The sequence below is a fragment of the Coregonus clupeaformis genome, chromosome 39, assembly GCF_020615455.1.
Source record: "Coregonus clupeaformis isolate EN_2021a chromosome 39, ASM2061545v1, whole genome shotgun sequence".
NCBI classification, from domain to species: domain Eukaryota; kingdom Metazoa; phylum Chordata; class Actinopteri; order Salmoniformes; family Salmonidae; genus Coregonus; species Coregonus clupeaformis.
The window spans coordinates 6,624,259-6,634,258 of NC_059230.1; the positions used below are offsets into that span (position 1 = coordinate 6,624,259).

The 10,000-nt window shown below is 44.4% G+C and overlaps 1 long non-coding RNA gene across 1 annotated transcript in view; it reads right to left on the reverse strand.

The window, feature by feature from the left end:
* Positions 1-415: 415 nt before the first annotated feature.
* The window catches only part of LOC121554498, a 9,629-nt gene continuing 44 nt past the window's right edge, over positions 416-10,000 (reverse strand). The window contains exons 1-3 of the long non-coding RNA XR_005997704.1: positions 9,431-10,000; positions 694-895; positions 416-507 (exon numbers count right to left, since the gene is read on the reverse strand). The exon at positions 9,431-10,000 is cut by the window's right edge and continues 44 nt beyond it. This is a non-coding gene — a long non-coding RNA (uncharacterized LOC121554498). The remainder of the gene's footprint in view (positions 508-693; positions 896-9,430) is intronic.

Below are 10,000 nucleotides of genomic sequence, written 5' to 3' on the forward strand. Positions count from 1 at the left end.
GAGGTAGGGGAGGCAGGGAGGGGGAGGGGGAGGTAGGGGGAGACAGGGAGGGAGAGGGGGAGGTAGGGGAGGCAGGAGGGGAGAGGGGGAGGTAGGGGGAGGCAGGGAGGGGAGAGGGGAGGTAGGGGAGGCAGGGAGGAGAGGGAGGTAGGGGAGGCAGGGAGGGAGAGGGGGAGGTAGGGGAGACAGGGGAGGGGAGAGGGGGAGGTAGGGGAGGCAGGGTGGGAAGCAGTAAAGTCAGGGAGGAAGGGAGGGAGGGGAGAGGGGGAGGTAGGGGAGGCAGGGAGGGGAGAGGGGGAGGTAGGGGAGGCAGGGAGGGGAGAGGGGGAGGTAGGGGAGACAGGGAGGGGAGAGGGGGAGGTAGGGGAGGCAGGGTGGGAAGCAGTAAAGTCAGGGAGGAAGGGAGGGAGGGGAGAGGGGGAGGCGGGGGAGGCAGAAAAGCGGGCCGGGGGTGCTTCTGAGACCTAAACGGTCGAGGGGGCACAGGTGGAGGCACTATCCCCGCTTCTGAAGCAAGGAAACAGACACAGACTGTTTAAGCACTTTGTGACATCTGCTGATGTAAAAAGGGCTTTATAAATACATGTGATCGATTGATTTGATTGACATCATCATCATCATCATCATTCTTAGAGGTGAGAGGTGAAATCACCTGATGAGAAATCATCTAGGCCAGTCATGTCAGTACAGTACCTGGCTGGGGGATGACTGCGATGCGGTTGTCGTACATGTGCTCTTTGACAGACAGTCTAAGGGGTACACCTGGACCTGGGGTCCCCCCCTCACCTGGAGGACTAGAGGAGTACACACCCAAACCTGACCCCTCCTCATCTGACCCCCCCTCTACACTCTCTGGTCTCCAGTTACACACTACGTGACTGCAGGCAAACTCCATCTGGGGGAGAGAGGGAGGGAGGGGGAGAGAGGGAGGGAGAGAGGGAGAGAGAGAGAGGGGGAGAGAGGGAGAGAGAGAGAGAGAGAGAGCACAGAGAGAGACAGAGAGAGAGAGAGAGAGAGAGAAGAGAGAGAGAGAGAGAGAGAGAGAGAGAGAGAGTTTTTATAAAACCTTTATTTTATACTCAAGTATTAACACAAATAATGGCACACTGTTCCTTTTCAGAAATGAAACAACAAATGTGTCATTCCTAAATAAAAAATAAAACATACAAATAAATAAAATACAAAAACAAAAAGCACATACAGTGAGGGAAAAAAGTATTTGATCCCCTGCTGATTTTGTACGTTTGCCCACTGACAAATACATAATTTTAATGGTAGGTCTATTTGAACAGTGAGAGAAAGAATAACAACAAAAAAATCCAGAAAAACGCAGGTAAAAAATGTTATAAATTGATTTGCATTTTAATGAGGGAAATAAGTATTTGACCCCCTCTCAATCAGAAAGATTTCTGGCTCCCAGGTGTCTTTTATACAGGTAACGAGCTGAGATTAGGAGCACACTCGTAAAGGGAGTTCTCTTAATCTTAGCTTGTTACCTGTATAAAAGACACCTGTCCACAGAAGCAATCAATCAATCAGATTCCAAATTCTCCACCATGGCCAAGACCAAAGAGCTCTCCAAGGATGTCAGGGACAAGATTGTAGACCTACACAAGGCTGGAATGGGCTACAAGACCATCGCCAAGCAGCTTGGTGAGAAGGTGACAACAGTTGGTGTGATTATTCGCAAATGGAAGAAACACAAAATAAATGTAAATCTCCCTCGGCCTGGGGCTCCATGCAAGATCTCACCTCGTGGAGTTGCAATGATCATGAGAACGGTGAGGAATCAGCCCAGAACTACACGGGAGGATCTTGTCAATGATCTCAAGGCAGCTGGGACCATAGTCACCAAGAAAACAATTGGTAACACACTACGCCGTGAAGGACTGAAATCCTGCAGCGCCCGCAAGGTCCCCCTGCTCAAGAAAGCACATATACAGGACCGTCTGAAGTTTGCCAATGAACATCTGAATGATTCAGAGGAGAACTGGGTGAAAGTGTTGTGGTCAGATGAGACCAAAATTGAGCTCTTTGGCATCAACTCAACTCGCCGTATTTGGAGGAGGAGGAATGCTGCCTATGACCCCAAGAACACCATCCCCACCGTCAAACATGGAGGTGAAAACATTATGCTTTGGGGGGGGGGTTCTGCTAAGGGGACAGGACAACTTCACCGCATCAAAGGGACGATGGACGGGGCCATTTACCGTCAAATCTTGGGTGAGAACCTCCTTCCCTCAGCCAGGGCATTGAAAATGGGTCGTGGATGGGTATTCCAGCATGACAATGACCCAAAACACACGGCCAAGGCCACAAAGGAGTGGCTCAAGAAGAAGCACATTAAGGTCCTGGAGTGTCCTAGCCAGTCTCCAGACCTTAATCCCACAGAAAATCTGTGGAGGAAGCTGAAGGTTCGAGTTGCCAAATGTCAGCCTCGAAACCTTAATGACTTGGAGAAGATCTGCAAAGAGGAGTGGGCCAAAATCCCTCCTGAGATGTGTGCAAACCTGGTGGCCAACTACAAGAAACGTCTGACCTCTGTGACTGCCAACAAGGGTTTTGCCACCAAGTACTAAGTCATGTTTTGGGGGTCAAATACTTATTTCCCTCATTAAAATGCAAATCAATTTATAACATTTTTGACCTGCGTTTTTCTGGATTTTTTTGTTGTTATTCTGTCTCTCACTGTTCAAATAAACCTACCATTAAAATTATAGACTGATCATGTCTTTGTCAGTGGGCAAACGTACAAAATCAGCAGGGGATCAAATACTTTTTTCCCTCACTGTATATACATTCAACTCATTTCATCAAGAAAAAATAGTTTCCCCTCATTCAAACAAAACAAACCGCTCCTGACATCTTAGCTGGTCCCAAAATACAATGTAAGAGTTGACATTTTATTTTCTGTTGCTTACTATATTGAAACCCCAAAATAAAAACAGTGTTATTGAAAATCTCCCCTACAGCTGTAAACAAAGACTCCAGTATTTCAAAGAGAGGCTTTATCCTCTCACACTCCATAAAACAGTGAACAATTGTTTCTCTTTTATTACAAAATGGACATCCATCTCCAACATCTGAGTTAATAACAGATACAAAAGCATTAACTGCAATGATGCCATGAAAAACCCTCCATTGCATATCACCAGTAGCCTTTTGTAACGGTGGCTTGTACAGTGCTCTCCATGCTGGCTTTACCTTGTCATCAATGCCCAATTTTACCCTCCATGGAGTGTCTTTTCTATTTTTCAATGTATCTTTATTCAACACCTTGACACACCCCTATATACAGTTGAGGTCGGAAGTTTACATACACCTTAGCCAAGTACATTTAAACTCCGTTTTTCATAATTCCTGACATTTAATCCTAGTACAAATTCCCTGTCCCTGTCAGTTAGGATCACCACTTTATTTTAAGAATGTGAAATGTCAGAATAATAAGAGAGAATTATTTATTTCTGCTTTTATTTCTTTCATCACATTCCCAGTGGGTCAGAAGTTTACATACACTCAATTAGTATTTGGTAGCATTGCCTTTAAATTGTTTAACTTGGGTCAAACGTTTCGGGTAGTCTTCCACAAGCTTCCCACAATAAGTTGGGTGAATTTTGGCCCATTCCTTCTGACAGAGCTGGTGTAACTGAGTCAGGATTGTAGGCCTCCTTGCTCGCACACGCTTTTTCAGTTCTGTCCACAAATTTACTATTGGATTGAGGTCAGGGCTTTGTGATGGCCACTCCAATACCTTGACTTTGTTGTCCTTAAGCCATTTTGCCACAACTTTGTAAGTATGCTTGGGGTCATTGTCCATTTGGAAGATCCATTTGCGACCAAGCTTTAACTTCCTGACTGATGTCTTGAGATGTTGCTTCAATATATCCACATAATTTTCCTTCCTCATGATGCCATCTATTTTGTGAAGTGCACCAGTCCCTCCTGCAGCATGATGCTGCCACCCCCATGCTTCACGGTTGGGATGGTGTTCTTCGGCTTGCAAGCATTCCCCTTTTTCCTCCAAACATAACGATGGTCATTATGGCCAAACAGTTCTATTTTTGTTTCATCAGACCAGAGGACATTTCTCCAAAAAGTACGATCTTTGTCCCCATGTGCAGTTGCAAACCGTAGTCTGGCTTTTTTTATGGCGGTTTTGGAGCAGTGGCTTCTTCCTTGCTGAGCGGCCTTTCAGGTTATGTCGATATAGGACTTGTTTTACTGTGGATATAGATACTTTTGTACCTGTATCCCAAAATAAATCTACAATAATTGCCTGTATCTTAGCCAGAAGGCCAGATGGTGGCTCTAAAACTGACAACCGATGCCACAGTGCAGAGGAAATCACATTGTTAACTATAATAGTGCGGCCCCTATATGACATACGAGATAACAACCAACGCCATCTCCTCATCCTCCCTTCCACCATTTCAACCACACCAATCCAATTTTTCTCCATTGTCCCCTCATCTCCTAGGTACACTCCAAGATACTTAAAACCTCCCTTACACCATTCCAGCCCCCCTGGCAAAGCCATGATCCCTCCAGACCATTCTCCAATCTGTAAAGTGCAACTTTTTTCCCAATTTACCTTTGCAGAGGATATTCCCCTAAAACGATCAACCATTAGACTCAAACTATCCACCTCCGCTTGATTTTTCACTAAACTACATCATCAGCATAGGCTGAGAGAGGAATAGGAGGAATATCCTCTGAAAGGTACACCCCTTCAATGCGACTTCTAATTCTGTTTAGTAGTGGCTCTATAGCAATGGCATATAACATTCCAGACAAAGAACATCCCTGCCTAATACCTCTACACACTTTAAAAGGAGCACTCAAGCCACCGTTAACTTTCAATACACTTTCAATGTCACCATATATCACCCTTATCATGGCAATAAAACCAGAGCTGAAACCAAACGCCTCAAAAGTGTGCCATAAGTATTGATGTTCAACTCGGTCAAATGCCTTTTCCTGATCAATTGAAATTAGACCAGTATCCAACCCAATAGCCCCAGAGACGTCCAAGAAAATCCAGAATCAGAGAAATGTTATCCCCTATCTGCCTGCCGGGAACACAGTAGGACTGGTCCGTATGTATGATCTGCCCCATCACCTCCCTCAGCCTGTTGGACAAAGCCTTGGACAGGATCTTATAATCAGTGCACAATCGAGCCACCGGCCTCCAGTTCTTCGCCTCCCTAGGGTCACTCTTTTTGGGCAGTAGGGTGAGGACAGCCCTCCTGCAGCTTATCGGTAGTAACCCTCCGGTTAAACTATTGTTACCTACTGCTAGCCAATCCTCTCCCAACATAGCCTAAAAATACTTTTAAAAGTCAACGGGAAGCCCATCAATGCCTGGTGCCTTTCCATTTTCCATGCCTTTTAATGCAGTGTATAGCTCCTGCAAAGACAATGGTTGCTCTAGCTCAACCTGAGCTTCTGCAGCCACCTGTGGGAGCCCATCAAGGAACTGCTGTGTCACTGTTTTATCCTCTTTGTACTCACACTTGTAGAGCTCAGCATAGAACTCTACTGCCCTCTTTCTAATTTCACTAGGGCTAGTGAGCTCCTGTCCAACAGCTGATTTGAGGCAATGAATAATTCATCTTTTTCTCTAAACCAAAGAAAAACGTGGATGAGGCAACCATTTCAGAGATTCCCTGAAACGTACTTCTCACCAATGCCCCCTGTGCGCTGATACCCAGCAGGTCTGCCAATGCAGCTTTTTTCCTCTTGAGGGCCTGAGTATGGCCTCGTTCTCCTGTGGTCTCAACCAACGTCAGGAGTTCCACTATTTCAGACTCTAGGGCATTCATTGATCTGGTGATGTCTCTGGTGACAATCATTGTGTAATGATTACAGAATTGTTTAATTTGAATTTTCCCTATATCCCACCACTGTTGAAGGGATACAAAACTGGCCTTTTGAGACCTCCACCTCTCCCAGAAAAAACAAAAACATTTCCTGAAGTGAGCATCACTCAATAAAGTTATATTAAAATGTCAGTATGCGCTTTTGGGTTTTACAGCGTTAATGAACACCACCTCTGTTATTAAACAATGATCAGAAAATCCCACTGGGGTAATCACACTTGATTTACAGACCTGAGATTGATGCTCAAAACAATAAAACCTATCTAACCCGGCCAGAGAGATGGTGTTCTCTCTCACATGGGCCCAGGTGTACTGTCTCGTGCCTCCACGTTGACTCCGCCAAATATCACACAGTTCATGTGTTACAATGAGGCGTTTTTAAAAAGTCCTTGAGGCTATATGAGGTTCTTTGTGATTTCTATCTAAATCATTGACTGTGCAATTAAAATCCCCAGCAAGAAATAAATAATCTTCAGTATTACATTTCTCAATGGTATTTGATAATGTCTCTAAAAAAACATACCCTCTCAACTGCCACCACTGGGGCATATACATTTATCAGACACATAGTGATGTCTTCATACCTCGCTCTTTAACTTTTAATAACCTCCCCTCAACTACCTCTTCAACCTCATATGACAAAGGCAAAAACCCTATTGAGAACAAGATGGCCACAACCCCACTTTTTGAATATTTATGACTACACACCACTGCCCCCCTCCCCCCACTCCTGTTGCAACATAACTTCATTTTCCATATTACTATGCGTTTCTTGTAGAAAACATATGTCACTTCCCTTTCCCTTCATTAATTCATACACTACGGCTCTTTTTTTAACGTCTCTCGCCCCATTTACGTTTAAATAATTAATCTTAAAACTGCTCATGGATGGAAAAAAAACTACAGAGGAAGACACAGAAACCACATCTATTTACAGAGTTAAGGCTGCGACTGAACTCTTTCATTTCCTGTAGAATTTCCATCACATCACTCTCGTGACCACTTTCTTGAGTCTAGCAATTTCAGGGCTTGTCAAACCTCCCCCTGTTATTTTTGACATCAGATACTTTGCTGATTCAATAAACAATTCACTTTCAGGAAAAAAATATGTTACATTATAATCCTGCAGATATTTCTTCCCTTTTGTCAACTTCAGAAATTGACGTACCTTCTCAATCCCATACCTCCCTTCCACCCCATTTATCTCACTATTTTGTTGTGACGCGTAAAATGACTCAATCTCGCTTTCCTCCCCAGAAGAAAACTCCACCATCTCTTCAACCTGTTTATCCTCAACTGATTTATCAATCTCTAACTTCCTCTTAGAATTAGACCGTTCACCACGCCTTAAATTCTTCCTCTTACTCCTCGGTACTTTGAAAACAGTTGCTTCCTTTTCCATTATTTCAATCTCCTCTTGACCTCCAATTTCATTTTCCAGCACCACCTCAGCGACCACAGTCGCAATCTCACCGACTGTTTCCCCTCCCTCTTTGTTCTGATCTACCACAATTGCCCCCGTAGCCACACTGCTTTCCTTTCCTACTTTTCCAACCACATCTGCCCACCTCCTCCCTTCCCCTGCACCCTTAGCATGTTCATCCCTTCGCGGTGGTGCATTAGCTGCACCAGCACTAGAGCTGCTACCGGGCTCTGCACGCTCATTCTCGGAACAATAGCGTAGCAAATGCCCCTCTCTTCCACAGCCAAAAGCACTTCATTAATACAGTAGAAGCGTAGAACACATAATCAAATCCATCAATCTTAAAACTGAACGCTAAATTCAGTTTGTCAGTGTCCTTCTTTAAAATCCTATGTACTTGTCTCCTATGAGACTTGACAAGTTTCAGCAAAGGAGATTTGCATCCAAAAAGAACCTTCTTTATTGTAGATACAAGTTGACCATGACGAGATAACTCTCGCTCCAACACTTCATCTCTAACAAATGGTGGCACGTTAGAAAGTATAACTTTCATCGCCGGATTCATAAGCGGAAATACCGACGTCTGTGTCACCCGCAACACAACACCACTCTCAACTATCGTATTCACATTTTCAATGGAATCTAAGAATATCACCACAGCGCTATTAAGCTACATTCTTCCACTGAACACCCTGCCGCAGCAGGAGTCTTTACTCCGTGCCGCCGACCATTGCGGCACGGAGTGCCGTGTATTGCTATACGTGCTTAGTGATAGATAACCTTTAAACAACTAAACTAATCAATAAATATATACACCCCAAAACCCAATAGAGTGAGAGAAAAAAATCCAGTCGCTCTCACAATCGTTCCTGCTTCCTGACTCACTCCCAGCATGCACTCCGACGAGAGAAAGATAGAGGTAGAGTGGAAGTGTCAGTTATTTCTCTCAACCTCAGTCATTTTTCCATCATGCCCACTAACCTTCATCATCAAACAACAAAGGGCATAACCCTCGCTCTCCCCCCCCTCTCTTTCTCCTCTCTCCACCCGCCCAAAACCATTCTACTTCAGTCTCTCTCTCTCACCCTCTCTCTCTGACCCTTTGATGTTTGCAGATCTGCAGATCTGGATAGGTATAATCAGTGTAGTGGTGGATCTGTAGGGTCTGGATAGGTATAATCAGTGTAGTGGTGGATCTGTAGGGTCTGGATAGGTATAATCAGTGTAGTGGTGGATCTGTAGGGTCTGGATAGGTATAATCAGTGTAGTGGTGGATCTGTAGGGTCTGGATAGGTATAATCAGTGTAGTGGTGGATCTGTAGGGTCTGGATAGGTATAATCAGTGTAGTGGTGGATCTGTAGGGTCTGGATGGGTATAATCAGTGTAGTGGTGGATCTGTAGGGTCTGGATAGGTATAATCAGTGTAGTGGTGGATCTGTATGGTCTGGATAGGTATAATCAGTGTAGTGGTGGATCTGTAGGGTCTGGATGGGTATAATCAGTGTAGTGGTGGATCTGTAGGGTCTGGATAGGTATAATCAGTGTAGTGGTGGATCTGTAGGGTCTGGATGGGTATAAATAGTGTCGTGGTGGATCTGTAGGGTCTGGATAGGTATAATCAGTGTAGTGGTGGATCTGTAAGGTCTGGATAGGTATAATCCGTGTAGTGGTGGATCTGTAGGGTCTGGATAGGTATAATCAGTGTAGTGGTGGAGCCTCCACCACATTCCTTCCACCTTACAGATCTGCAAACATTGAAGGGTTATGTGTGATACTCTCATTTCCTGGTGTAACGAGTTTCACATAACTGGTCACTGTGGTTACAGACATGAGATTAATGATAGTCTAATTTCACACAAAATAAACGTCCTCTTTTTTTTTTAAATATACGTTTTGTGATAGTTTTACTTTACTGTATCTAAAACAGAGATGAACGGATATTTTAGATAACTTTTCGTTGTCTCTGTCTGTCTCCGTTATACCACAGTATCATCCAACACTACCTTCTACCTGACATCCCTGTTGTGTCTCGGGTATTAAAAAAAATACATTCTGTAACATCTACCACAGAATCAACAGGAGATCATGATGTCAGACAATGTTATGCGTTAGAGAACATTATGTTACCTGAGTTCTAGATGAAGGGTTAACTTGTAGAGAGAAAGGAACCCGGTCCTCCTGAGTTCTAGATGAAGGGTTAACTTGTAGAGAGAAAGGAACCGGTCCTCCTGAGTTCTAGATGAAGGGTTAACTTGTAGAGAGAAAGGAACCGGTCCTCCTGAGTTCTAGATGAAGGGTTAACTTGTAGAGAGAAAGGAACCGGTCCTCCTGAGTTCTAGATGAAGGGTTAACTTGTAGAGAGAAAGGAACCGGTCCTCCTGAGTTCTAGATGAAGGGTTAACTTGTAGAGAGAAAGGAACCGGTCCTCCTGAGTTCTAGATGAAGGGTTAACTTGTAGAGAGAAAGGAACCGGTCCTCCTGAGTTCTAGATGAAGGGTTAACTTGTAGAGAGAAAGGAACCGGTCCTCCTGAGTTCTAGATGAAGGGTTAACTTGTAGAGAGAAAGGAACCGGTCCTCCTGAGTTCTAGATGAAGGGTTAACTTGTAGAGAGAAAGGAACCGGTCCTCCTGAGTTCTAGATGAAGGGTTAACTTGTAGAGAGAAAGGAACCGGTCCTCCTGAGTTGTGTCTGTTTGT